At 44.7% G+C, this 12258-nt stretch overlaps 1 protein-coding gene across 1 annotated transcript in view; it reads right to left on the reverse strand.

Moving 5' to 3' along the window:
* The window catches only part of LIMA1 (LIM domain and actin binding 1), a 77125-nt gene extending 73114 nt beyond the window's left edge, over positions 1-4011 (reverse strand). Inside the window, exon 1 of the mRNA XM_028710798.2 lies at positions 3856-4011. The gene's annotated coding sequence lies outside the window, so the exon portion shown is untranslated. The remainder of the gene's footprint in view (positions 1-3855) is intronic.
* Between the last annotated feature and the right edge of the window lie 8247 nt (positions 4012-12258).

Genomic DNA, 12258 nt, shown 5'->3' on the forward strand with positions numbered 1-12258 from the left:
GAGCAGAAGAGCGAGAAGGGGGAGACTGCACTTTGCATGGGCCTAATTCTATCCGGTTTGCTGGAGAGTTTGCACAGGCAACAAGGAGGAAGGGTGGCCGATCAAAGAGCAAGATCAGAAGAAAAAGAAATCACTAAGCGCAGAGTAGCAGCTAAAACATGAGGGCACTTGTTCCAAAATCTCCTTCCTTACAAAAGTGGTGGTGAGTCAGCTCGAATTATTGCTGCTCTCTGATGGTATTTATGGTATCTATTTCTGCACCAGGTAAAGTAATTTTTTAATTCCCCCACCCCATCCCCTGGACCTGTCCCGTATTTTGCCTGACCAAACGTGACAATCTTACCCCAGTCCAAGATGGTAACCATATCAGTAGCTATGAAGACGTCACCCACAGTGAAACCCATAATTAATCCATATCCAATACTCCAGGCCAGGTTCAATATTGAAATGCTATGACAGGGCATGCACACAATGCCTGATAACAGAGGAAAGCCGTTCATTCTGCTAAAAATTGGGAAGGAGATGAATGACATCCCTCATTTCTGCATCTGTGCTCCAAATATTTATCACTCCACAGAAGGGAAGAAAAACAGTACAGGTTTCACATTCCTTTCCCTCTCCACCCCACTCAAGAGCAAAGGTTTGTTAATATAATGAGTTGCAAATCTTCCTTCCTCTGCCCACTACACTTTAAACAAGGGGAGAAATGCAAATGATGTACCTTGCCCCCGAGTGCTTCGCGTGAGGTCTGTTTAGTACGAAAACCAAACTGTTGCAAGTATAGGTTGTCCCAGCACAGTCTGACCCTCCACTGAAGGAATCCATTAACTGATCTAAAAAAAATATCTAATAAACGGCATACACTTTTAACAGAACAAAAGTGGAAAGTGAGAGATATCCACTCTTTATGCAATAGAGCAACTGTTTAACTTCAGATACAGGTTCCTAAACACTTGTCTACCAAAGAGAGCCACTCTAGATATTCTCTCTCTTGCAGGTTAGAGTCAAGAATATCCAGCTTGGATTCTAAAGAAGATTTTCACTCTGGGCATTAGTAACCACTTCCTCATTTGCACTATGAACCCAGGAGAGATTTCCAATGCTCAGGTAGAAAGGTGAGTCAAGGCCACGAGCTAGCAGGAGGAGATTTTTTGGACAAACTTTGACAAATCTTTCCAGGCACACCCAGAGCTTTAACAAACCACCACACAGGTGCTTTGGGCATATTTATAAGCATGTGATTAGGTTGTCTTTCTTCCATCCTTTGTCCCAGGGCTCCTTGGTTAAAAGAGCCCAATTTAAGCTGAGAATACACAGTGATCTGCAATCACTTCCACAGTCTTCATTAGGAAGGTGTGGCATGATCCTTCTGCAGGAAAACAGACATGAGGACAAATCCCAGGTAATAACCAGTTACCAAAGAAACCACAGTACTTTGCCAGCTTCCCTTTTTGTAACTTCTACACAGACGAGTACTACACTGATCCAGCAAATTCATACCCATTACTTGATTATGCTCACCAAAAAGAAAAGCAAGCACTGCACCATTGAATGTGCAGAATGAGAACACCATGTCAGCAAGCACACAGCCCTGAGCTAGACCTAGAGAGAGAGAAATACCTGTGAAGTATTCACGGTCAGGCTTATTTTAAGTACCAGTATGCTCTACAGAAGCACTTAGCTGCTTTCTATAATCAACAAGCAGCCTGCAAAATCCAATATGCTCACCTCCACCCCCTGAACAAGCTAAAAGGAGCGTCTCCACCCCCATCGTTCAGCCCGGACACTGAGATCCAGCGCCGAGGGCCTTCTGGCGGTTCCCTCATTGCGAGAAGTAAGGTTACAGGGAACCAGGCAGAGGGCCTTCTCAGTAGTGGCTCCTGCCCTGTGGAACTCCCTCCCAGCAAATGTCAAAGCAATAAACAACTATTTTACTTTTAAAAGTCATCTGAAGGCAGCCCTCTTTAGGGAAGTTTTTAATGTTTGATGCTGTACTGTTTTTAATATTCAGTTGGAAGCCGCCCAGAGTGGCTGGGGAAACCCAGCCAGATGGGCGGGGTATAAATAATAAATTATTATTATTATTATATTATTATAAAAGGGCCAAAAAGCTCAACAACGCCCCAACACAGCGGCCACAACATAAATAGACCTAAGTCAGGGACAGGGCACCTGTGGCATCCAGATGTTATTAGACTACAACTCCCATCATCCTTCATCATTGGCCATACTAAATGAGGCTAATGGGAAATGGCAGCACACCTGGAAGGCCACAGTCCACATTCCTAGCCTTAGCAAAGACAGCAGGTAGAGTGGAAAAAAATGTTTTCGATAAATACAAGGAACAGTAGATCTCCAGGACCAGGTCTAGTCTCCGGAGAATAGCAGCAATTCTCACTTGCTATCACGGATGCAAGAGAAAACTAGGAAGGGACCCGTTAATCTTGCAAAATATTTCTTGAATATACAGGTCAACTATTTCTTCCTCCTCACATCCCGAGCAGATCCAGCAAGGATCCCATATAGCTGGCCCAGTAGGATAAACCACATCGCACTTCCAGACCAGTTAACCGAACCACCAAGCACTGGGGACTGTGCAATCGATAAGACACTGGATAGTTTCACCCTCAAGTGACCCGTTGAGGAAAATGCAGCGCAAGAACTTTAGAGATCAGGAATCGTAGCACCTCCGGGCCCAGCAGAAGTCACAGTTCCTACTGGTGGAACAGGAGATGATGTCCAACACCCCAGATACACACACACAAATTAAAATGCACCTGCCTGCAAATTAGGGTTGCCAGCCCTTGCAGTTTAGTCAAATTACAATCCACCCAAACGCTGGCAGCATCTGAGGAGCCACAGTCAGTAGCCTATCCTATACTTGGGCTAGCCATGAGTTACATATACCAGAGTATTTTAACCCTTTTTTTACCACTTTAAGCTTTATAACCAAAGTACCCAAATCCACCTTTTATTGTGGTGTTGTCATCCACTCCCCACATAGGAGCCAACTCCTAGGGACTGAGATCCCTTTGAGATCCACTCAATAAAATATTTGAGGGGGCCGCCCCCCCAAAAAAAGTTGGTGGGGATTGCCATTCAAATAGTGTACATCATGCGATCCATGATGCTGGGCAGGGCTTACCTGCCTCCAACCAATATTTTATTGACGTGGGCTCCCCTGGCACCCCCCTCTCGAAACACGACACATTTCAAAGAGGGCAGAGGGCCTTCTCTGCCATGGCCAAACGCCCTCCCATCAGGTGTCAAGGAGATAAAAGAACGACACCATTTTCAGATGACATCTGAAGGCAGCCCTGTATGGAGAAGTTTTTAACTCCTAGTGTTCTATTGTGTGCGCATATATATATATATATATATATATATATATTCTGCTAGAAGCTGCCCAGAGTGTAAAGGAAACCCAGCCAGATGGGCAGGGTATAAATAATAGAATTATTATCATCATTATTAAGGGTTATCCCCCTGGGGAAAGGCGGGGAGGGGGCTATGCTGGGTATAAATAGAAATCATTATTATTATTATTATTATTATTATTATTGGTCGTTCCCCTGGGGAAAGGCGGGGAGGGGGTTGTGCTGGGTATAAATAATAGAATTATCATCATCATCCTTATTAAGGGTCCTCCCCTCCGGGAAGGGGGCAATGGTGAAGGTTTTTCCGTTGCACCTGCCGACTCCGCCGCCTCGGGAATCGGAGGGTCACTCGCCGCAGAAAAGCGAGCCCACCCCCACGGGGAGAAATCGTAGGCGCCGCTGGACCGGTGCATCCCAGCGACTAAGCGCCCGGCCAGGGAGATCGGCGGGGTGCCCTCGGCTACCCTTCGCTACCTACCTCGCTCGAGCTTCCGACGGCCGCTCCCCGCCAGCCGGACCTTCCTTCCTTCCTTTGCCGCGACGCGCACCTGTTGCTTTCGCTATAGCAGCAGCCGCGGCGCACCTTGGACGCCGGACGGGAAAAAAGAGCGCAGCGGTGGCCACGCCCCCTTCTGGAATCCGAGCCGCCTGTGCCCGCCCCCTCAGCCACGCCCCCTCGCCTCCCAACCCAGGCTGCTTTTGCGCATGCTCCGCCCCGATGCAGCTCTCTCTCTCTCTCTCTCTCTCTCTCTCGATCTGTCCCGTTTTTTGTTTTGTTTTTCTCCCGGTTGCCACGAGCGCAAAGGGAAAGGTCGAGGAGCGCGCATGGGCGTTTCGTTCCGCAAGCGAAAGCAGCGAATTAAATGCTCCTTTTACACCCTTAATATATCAACGATTTACCTTCTTTTCCCCCCCATGGTTCATTTTGCATCTCCTAAATTCCTGCATATTTTACAAAAACCATACCGATCGGTTTTCCATGATTGCAATCGTCAAAACTTATCTACACTGTTGAATTTATCTTAACGCTGCCAGCGTTTTCAGCTGTCCCAGAGTTGGGTCAAACTCACGTTAGTAGCTTCGAGAGCACTGTCCAACCATCTCGTCCTCTGTCATCCCCTTCTCCTTGTGCCCTCCATCTTTCCCAACATCAGGGTCTTTTCCAGGGAGTCTTCTCTTCTCATCAGGTGGCCAAAGTATTGGAGCCTCAGCTTCAGGATCTGTCCTTCCAGTGAGAGCTCAGGTCTGATTTCCTTCAGAATGAATGGGTTTGATCTTCTTGCAGTCCATGGGACTCATTTTCTGTTTTACAATTTCAAATACTCACTTTACATCCTTAAAATATCAATGGCTTCCCTTCTTCTCTTTCCATGGTTCATTTTACATCTCTTATATGTCTGCATTTTTTACAAAAACTATACCAATCGGTTTTCCATTATTGCATCCATCAAAACTTTTTTACACTGTTGAATTTATCTTAACGCTGCCAGTGTTTTCAGCTGTGCATAATTATTTCCTGTACGTACTTACCTAGGAGTATCCCCTTGAACCCAATAGGACTTCCTTCTAAGTAGATCTCCATTGAATTATGCTGTAAAACACTAGGAATAACACCTCAGCAGTACAATATGCCTGTCTCTTACTCATTTGTAAGTCTTCTTGAGTTAAACTGTCTGGTAAGGTGCTTCTGGAATGCAAAGAGCTGTTTTTTTCTGCGGCTTAAAGAAAATCACAACATTTTAGAGGAAAACATATTTGAGGTGTCTTTTCCATTTGTTTTGAGCTTTACGGTGTATGGCTGTGTCATTCATGAGGTTTGCAAAAGCTGAAATCTCGAGAAGTAAATGTCATTTGCCTTTTACATCTTAAAAAATGCAGTAACAATCACAGTGCAATCTAGAGATTTTACAAATTCCCTAAAGGCTGGCTGGCAACATCTTTTAAATCAGTGGTGGAGAATCAAACATGTATAGGATTGCTAGATTGGTTATCCAGAATTGCTAACTCTCAAGCTTGACTGTAATTATTTCAGTCAAGTGCAAAGAACAAGAAACTGATACGGAAAGATTCAGAACTCCAGATCTGAATCCATGGCTGAGGTAAAAAATAAATTAAAAAATGCTACTGTTTATGCAATGAAAGCTGATTGTAACATCCAAGACACTATTGTAAACTAATTTCTCTTATGGAGCAAGACTTCCAATTACCATTGCCTTTTATTTATTGGGTGAAATGTGGAAAGTATCTCTTCAACTGTATCTGAGAGGGAAGCCACATTTTAAAATATATAAAAGAGAAACTTAAAGAAAACATAGTAATATGGGTATCTGGGGAAAGACAACTTTCTAGCAGTAGAACCAGAAGTTCTACATTCCTTATAGCTTGCTAACAATACACAGTGTCTGAGCTGCTGACCACTTTCATTGGTGTTATGGCAAGAAACATATTCTGCTTCATCCATCTGGAATTAGCTGCATCCTTGATTGCTCTGCACCTGTTTTCCCTTACAGTAACATGTCTGTTCCCTCATTTTTCCTGGCACTTTCATACACTAGTAAAGAAGGGTCATAGCTCAGTGGCAGAGCACATTATTTGCATGCAAAACACCCCAAATTCAGTCCTTGGCATCCCTCCAGGTAAAGTTGGAAAGGACTTATTTCTGGAAGCCACTGCTTATAAGTGTAGACCAGGGGTGGAAGACATTTGGCCTTCTAGATGTTGCTGAACTACAACTCCCATCAGCCTCAGCAAGCATGGCCAATGGCCAGGAATGATGGAAATTGTAGTTCAGTAACATCTGGCGGGCCAAAAGTTTACAACCCCTGGGGCAGACGCTTCTAAGCTAGATGGGTCAATGGTCTGATTCAGTATAAGGCATATTGCTCTATTCATCATGCCACTAAAATATCAAATCCGTATAAGGAATGAACTCCCAGTATAGTGAAGTGTTGCTAGAAATTAACTTTATCAAGTCAGAGAAAGTTTCTCAAGCCAAAGTCCCATGTGAATGCAAGAAGAAGTGACCACAGATAATGGGAGGACTAGAGAGACCAAACTCACCCATAGAAATGATTCCTTATGAGGCAGCATAGAATCAATGCATTTTGATCAAACAGGCCACAATTCGCTCACCTAAAGGCTAGTGTGTTTATTGCAGCGATGCTATTGGTTTTAATGGCACATCGGTGAGATTATTTACAGCAACAGGGAAACAAATCACCACCAGAAATGTTCTCTAGTTGTGGTTGATTATTCCTGGTGGCTGGGGAAGCACAATCTCAATTTATGCAGTAAGGCTAAGATTTCAGAGGATTGCATTCTTTTACTTCTGCCACACCTTGGGCCCACAATATACATAGGCACGTAGTGTGGCACAGGGGCGGCTCACATAGATCTCCCCAGATATGGTGGACTACAACTGCCCCCACCCTGAGCCAGCAAAGCCAATGATCAGGGTGGTGGGAGCTGGATGGGTGTCCAAAACATCTGGAGGGCACCATGTTGACTACCCTTGGTGTGGCTGGTTCAGATCTCACCTCTGCCACAAATTCTGTAGCTGTCCAGAGGCAGTATAAAACTGACCTCATCTGCAATATAGGCATTCTGATACTGAGCCACCTTACTAGGCAAGGACTGTTGTAGTCATGTATGTGCAGTGCTTTCAGCATCAGAAGTGCTATTGTAAATGCAAAGTGTGTACTGTAAAACGCCAGGAAATAACACATTGAGATAATGGAATGAGAATTAGTTTGAATGATAACCAGTGCTTTCCCCCCCGGTGGTACTCAATGGTACGCAGTACAGGCACATTTCCCCGCAAAGGTTAAAAGTGTGGCACTTACTGCAACAACTTCATGGTGAGTACTGGCACCTTTTTCCTATCAACATATATATGTTGTTGTTGTTTAGTCGTTTAGTCGTGTCCGACTCTTCATGACCCCATGGGCCAGAGCATGTCAGGCACTCCTGTCTTCCACTGTCTCCCGCAGTTTGGTCAAGCTCATGCTGATAGCTTCAAGAACACTGTCCAACCATCTCGTCCTCTGTCGTCCCTTCTCCTTGTGCCCTCCATCTTTGGATGGCATGGAAATGAATGTTTTTTGTTTATCTTCAGAAAATAGCATTTTGAAGTACAGCTATCATGCTCAGCTCTTTTATCCTCACACAAGTTCTGTGGGAAATGTTATGAGGCCTTCCCTGAGAAACTTAGAGAACTTTATAGTTGAGCCATTCTTTGAACCTGAGTCTCCCGCATGCAAATTATGGGTGAAATTCAGAATCGGTGCATGGTCCCTCCTCTCCTTTCTCTGTGTGCTGATCTGGGGCAGGGCTGTCTTAAGCATATGCGGCGCCAGGGTGCAAAGATCTGCCCGACGCCGGGGTGCAAAGATCCCCCTGGCACCCCTCCCAGGTTGCCCAGTCCCAGGCTCACAGGAGGCGGAGCGGGCCGCCCACCTCAGCATGTCGCTGGCTCGGTCACCCCCGAACTCGCGGCGCAGAGCCACCCACAGCAGAAGAGCCCACTGCAGCACTCTGACCAACAGGCGGGCTCTTCCCTGGACTCAACTCTTGGGCCCCAGACTCTCAGCCTGGCGCCCCTGAGAGCCCAGCGCCCGGGTGCCCCGCACCCCTAGCGCCTATGGATAAGATGACCCAATTTCAGGGGGCAAAGCCCCATTGTGCACATGGAAGTTCTCCAAGTTTCTAAGAATGAGGCTCCTTGGGTGAATTCCACCCATAACGCTTCAGTTGTCGTTTGTAATGAATGGATAGTTAATTGCAGGGGTTCAGAGGTTACCCTTATTTTGCCAAGGCTGCTGGATGCAAGAATGGGGCCATGGGAGAGATGCCCAAAGGCCAGACAGAGAGGTTGTGAAAGTCACCCTGATCCTTCCATGCAGGCAGTGGGCAGCCAGTTTCATTAACTGCTCTGGGTGGGATAATATTTTTAAAAATCTGGAGCAAGGCTTCTCATGAGCTGAGCCATGTTTGCTGTACCACAGAGGCCTTCTAGTGATTGAGACAAAGGAACTGGGAAAGAGGTGTGGCTGGTGAGCCACCTATGATTTCTGATAATCGTAGCTGGAGTTATGAAGGGGAAAGAATTGAGTGGCACAGTTACACCTTTCCTTCTGGCTGTGCTGAGCTCAAAGGTGTATTTCACCACAAAATAAGTAGGTTGTAAACAGACCTTGCTGGGTGCCATTTTTATGCTGTTTATTTAGTGTGTATATTCAGTGCGGGTGACGCTGTGGGTAAAAGCCTCAGCGCCTAGGGCTTGCCGATCGAAAGGTTGGCGGTTCGAATCCCCGCAGCAGGGTGCGCTCCCGTTGCTCGGTCCCAGCGCCTGCCAACCTAGCGGTTCGAAAGCACCCCCGGGTGCAAGTAGATAAATAGGGACTGCTTTCTAGCGGGAAGGTAAACGGCGTTTCCGTGTGCGGCTCTGGCTCGCCAGAGCAGCGATGTCACGCTGGCCACGTGACCCGGAAGTGTCTCCGGACAGCGCTGGCCCCTGGCCTCTTAAGTGAGATGGGCACACAACCCCAGAGTCTGTCAAGACTGGCCCGTACGGGCAGGGGTACCTTTACCTTTACCTTTACCTATATTCAGTGCAAGCAGGATGGCTTATGATGCAGCTCAGAAATACTGTCTGTATCTTTGTACCACAGAATCAGAAGACAAGGCAGCCATGGTTTCTCTTGCCCTTCTCCGCCTTATTGTACATCATCGAATGCCCCCTCCAGACTGGTTTTTTTTTTTGGGGGTGTATTCTGCAACATGAAATAATGGCATTTATACTGGACAAATCCACACGTCATTCCACCATTTGTGATGCTTCCCCAATGCTATCGCAATGATGTTGTCAAGAGGGGCAACAGCACGACAAAAGCGGGGAAAGTCCCAGAACATTTGTGGTATTAAAAGTTACAGGATTACAGCCAGAAGCTATAGTTAGTATATGTACAGATTGGAAATGACACAGTACGACCCTGAACTTTTCCAGGTGCAAAATGTATTGAACATGGGGTATAGACTAGGACTGCGCTCATAGCATCTAGAACAACGAACAATAAATAATGCAGAATAAAAAGGATATCTGGAGGGGCCCTGTTATCATTTCCAAAAACAGCTATTTGAAATTTTGTAGGCGTCAGTCAAAGAACTAGAAAGTCTCTTCCTGTCTGAGAAACAATGTCTATAACATATGCACCAAGCGATTTTTTTTCGTTCTTTATTGTGTTCTTTTCCTACTTGTGTATTTGGAAAATAAAAACTTTTTTAAAAAAAAACCATTAACAATATATCAGCTCCACCCAGCAGAGAGAGGCCTGCTTTGATCAGTGATCACACTGGAATTTACCTAACTTCCAAGAACCTGACTTCTGCTTTATGGGAAGAAACAGCAAAAAAAACAAATATAGGTGTGGCAAGGTCTGGACACAGTCTCTGTATCAAACTGGCGCTTTTAAATTCAGGGACCAAGTCGTGAAATATCAGGTGAAATAGGAAAAGCTTTCCTCCAGAATTCATGCAATGGGAGCAAAACACATCTCCAGCAGTTGGTAGGTAGCCCTTGGCACTGTCCCAGGAGGGAACTTAGTTAACTAGAAAGTGAGCTTATATTATCTGTAATGGTTTAATTCAACTGGCTTGTCCGCCATGCAACAATCCAACATCAAAGTACAAAAATAATAGGGCTTGGCATACAAGGGCCAGGTTAGCATTATGTACAATAATATTCTATCATTATCCATCTTTCCTGCTTCAAAACACACCAGTCTGCATTACAGTGAGGCTATTAGGGCAGCTTAATTGCAAGCATTCCCTGTTACCTCATTCATAGACTGCAGCCAAAGGCAATATTATAATTACAAACCAGAATGTTTAGGTATATGTATGTGCTAAGTGCTGTCAGGAGTCCCCTATGTTCTTAATCACTATAGTGACGATAATTTCTTCACTTAACTTGCTTCAGCACTGATTTGTTCCAATGCCAAAGTTTTCTTTATATTAATTTTCTGTCTTACAATTTCAAATATTCATTTTACATCCTTAGGATACCAGTGACTTCCCTTCTTCTCTTCCATGGTTCATTTTGCATATCATAAATCCCTGCATATTTAAAAAAAAACCTATACCAATCAGCATTCCATTATTGCATCCATCAAAACTTGTTTACACTGTTGAATTTATCTTAATGCTGCCAGCATTTTCAGCTGTACACAATTATTTCCCATTTTCCAATCTTTTTAAAACATATGTCCTTCTTGTTCTCTTATTCTATATGTTAAGTCTGTGAGTTGTGTATATTCTGTCAATTTAAGTTGCCATTCCTATTTGGTTGGGACCTCGATTGTTTTCCATTTTGGGGCTAACAAAACACGGGCCGCAGTTGTAGCATACATACCGTATTTTTTGCTCTATAAGACTCACTTTTTCCCTCCTAAAAAGTAAGGGGAAATGTGTGTGTGTCTTATGGAGCGAATGCAGGCTGCGCTGCTATCCCAGAAGCCAGAACAGCAAGAGGGATTGCTGCTTTCTCTGCGCAGCGATCCCTCTTGTTGTTCTGGCTTCTGAGATTCAGAATATTTTTTTTCTTGATTTCCTCCTCCAAAAACTAGGTGCGTCTTATGGTCTGGTGCGTCTTATAGAGCGAAAAATACGGTAAATAACTTTTTCTGACACCTGGAAATTTTGGTCTGAATTATCCCCAACAGAAAGGACTCTGGGTTTTTTGGGGAAAGTACTTTAAAACATTTTTTTCAATTCATTATAGATCATTTCCCAATACTCTTTTACCGTTTTACATGTCCACCACATATGAAAGAATGTTCCCTATGCCCAATACACATGTATGTTTTCATATACGTTTTTATTAAATTGATTTCACTTCATCTGTCTCCACAACACAGGACCGAACTATGCTGGCAGATGTTGCAGGGCGAAAATGAAGAGCTTGTGGATCGAGACCCAGTTCCCTATTCCCTGAGCTACCAGTTGTGCTGAACAGCAAGCAATTCCAGCTTAGACACTTGCACAGCAGCCCTGAACTCTCTCTGATCCGGGGAGTTGGGTAGCACCTGAAGGCCAATCCTCTGACATCTGATATAAGCTTCCAGATCTACAGGTTTCCTGCACTCTAGGTAACTTTGGGGAAGTGTTTGTTCTTTCATGCCAAGTCACCGGTCTATAGCCTGGCATGCATCCTCATTTTGTAAATAGTTAATGTTATGTACTGATGTTCTCACCCTGGGCCAGCAGGGGAATACTGTAGATAGTTATGCAAATGAAGGATCGAAAGTAACGTTCTGTGATTGGATAGTTTGTATGCAAATGGAGGATCGAAAAGTGACGTTCTGTGATTGGATAGTTTTAGAAAGTCGCAACAGTTACAATTGTTCTGGAGCTCTATATAAGCAGGCTGACTGAGCTCCTCAGTTAGTTCTGTTCCAGCTTACAAATAAAGAGCTGCTTTGGAAGAATCGCTGTGTCATCTGATATGTTCACCCACAACTTAACAGTTAATAAAGTTTATATTTTATGGACATCCTGGATGTCCATAGTTGTTCACCTAAGAATAAGGCTGTGTTATTTTGCTGGGAATCACAAGTAGGGAGAGTGATGCTTCACTCAGGTCTTGCTTATAGGCTTCCCATAGGTATTCCCTCCACCTTACCAACGCCCGCATAATTGTGGAGATGTGTGGTTATTCACTCTGAGCCTTAGGCGTTGGGTAGGATAAATATATATATAATCAATGCTCTAAACGAGCAAAAGAAGCTTCAGGGAGAGGAGCACAACTTATTTTTTTGTACATTTTCTGCCCTTCCTCTGAAGTCCTTGGAGGTGTGTCTTGAGGTGTGGAACCACCCTGTACGGT

Source organism: Podarcis muralis, chromosome 2 (assembly GCF_964188315.1).
Source record: "Podarcis muralis chromosome 2, rPodMur119.hap1.1, whole genome shotgun sequence".
Lineage (NCBI taxonomy): Eukaryota > Metazoa > Chordata > Lepidosauria > Squamata > Lacertidae > Podarcis > Podarcis muralis.